Below are 2078 nucleotides of genomic sequence, written 5' to 3'. Positions count from 1 at the left end.
CCAAGCTTTGAACATTCCCTAAATTATTACTTTTATGGTTGGTAAGTTTAGGGTCTGTAAGCTATGCCTAAATATGTGACTTGGTTAGTGCTATAAAGCTGATTGACACTTAAAAAAAAAAGAAAACTATTTAAGATGTGACAGGGCAAGAGTTTCAGGAGATTTCATTTTATTAGTCAATGTCAACCCTATAAATATTCAGAGAAAAGTGTCTGGGGGAGATTAAACTTCCGATAAGTATTCCACAGGACAGAGAATAAAGATTAACCTTTTGTATAAAAGATTAACCTTTTGTATATGATAAAAAATTAATACAAAATATAAAATTAGTACTGAAGACATTTGGCAGGAGAGGTATAGGCTGAATTTGTATGTTGAAATGACTACACAGGTTCTAATCTTATATTAGCAGGAACAAAAGATTAACCAGCAAAGAATGTCGCTTCTTAAAGTGACAGAGGAGAGAATATAAAAGTAATAGAAGTCTTTGTCCAACCAGATAAGATTCTTTGGAGACTAATGATAATTCAAAAAAGAAACTATGTTTAGTTCAAATAGTAAAATGACTCAATTTTTAGATAAGATTTCATAAGTGTTCATAGTTTTTAGGCTTCATTCAGAACACAAATTTTTATTTATTTTGCTCTATTTAAGCATTCACAAGACATTAAACTTGGTGTCCAGAATAGACCTGTGATTCATTTTTGACACTTTTTCTGTGATTGATTCATTGTTTCCTTCATTCAACACTAGCAACTAGCAGTAGATGCTTTAAAAAAAAAAAAAGTTTTGTTGGAGAAGGTCTCACTGCTGAGTAGATATTTCTGCAGGGAACTAAGGAGGCAAGTGAATGAACCATGAAAGTATTTGGGACAGATTTGGAGATGTGGGGGGAGGGTCCCAAACAATGGGAAGATTAAGTTCCGAACTATATGAAACAGTGTGCTGTTTGGGAGTTGATAGTCATTGGTGGTGGGTGGCTTTTAGGCCCTTATAAGGACATTGTCAGTTACTCTGAAGGAAAGGGGAGTCATTAGAGGGCTTTAGGCTGAGAAGTGACAGAATCTGACTTTTTAACAGGATCATTCTGGCTCCTGTGTTGAGAGTAGACTGTATCAAGATGAGACTGGATGCATGGAAACCCTTCACAAGGCTATGGATATAGTGTTGGGGGGATGTAATGTGGGCTCGGACCAGCGTGGTAGCAATGGAGGTAGTGAGAAGTAATAAGCTGAAAAGATTTTCTGATGGATCTAATGTGTGGTGAAGAGAGAAAAGAGGAAATGATTACTTCATAGAGATTTTTTCCTGAACAACTGGAAGAAGGAAGTAGCCATTTCTGAGATGGAGAAGGTGATGGAAACAGAACATTTGGTAGGTCTTATTATGTGCTTGGATTTGGGTATGCTAAGTTTAAGACACTACTCAACATTCAAATGGAGACGTCAAATAAGAAGTTGGACATATCTATTCAGAGTTCAAGGGAAAGGACCTGGATAGAGATAAAGCCATCAAAATTGGTGAGATCTTTTATGGAGTGAAAGATAAAGGGTAAAAAGGATCTGAAGACTAAAGCATAGTTTTTTTGTTTGTTTGTTTTTATTTAGAAGTCGGGGAGATGAAAGAAACCAGCAAAGAGATTGAGAAATGGCCTGCAAAGTAGGAGAAACAAACAAGAAAATGTGGTATCCTAAAGTTAAGTGAGAAAAATGTTTCAAGGAGAAAGGATAAACTGTGTCAAATATTGTTGACAGGCAAGTGTTATGGGTTGAATTGTGTCCCTCCTCAAAATGATATGCTGAAGTCCTAACTCCCAGTACCTTATAATGTGACCTTATTTGGAAATAGACTCATTGCAGATACAATTAGTTAAAATGAGGTAATATTGGAGTAAGATGGGCCCGTAATCCAATATGACTGGTGTCCTTATAATAAGGTAACCATGTGAAACATACAGGGAGAACAACATGTAAAGGAGGCAGGGGACTGGACTTTTGAAGGTTTCAGAGGGAGCGTGCACCTGCCAACACTTTGATTTTGGACATATTGCCTCCAAAACTGTGAGACAATATGCCTGT

This window comes from Galeopterus variegatus, unplaced genomic scaffold, assembly GCF_000696425.1.
Source record: "Galeopterus variegatus unplaced genomic scaffold, G_variegatus-3.0.2 Scaffold1105, whole genome shotgun sequence".
Taxonomy (NCBI): Eukaryota; Metazoa; Chordata; class Mammalia; order Dermoptera; family Cynocephalidae; genus Galeopterus; species Galeopterus variegatus.
The sequence above is the reverse complement of the archived record's forward strand: the minus strand, read 5'-3'. Positions refer to the sequence as shown.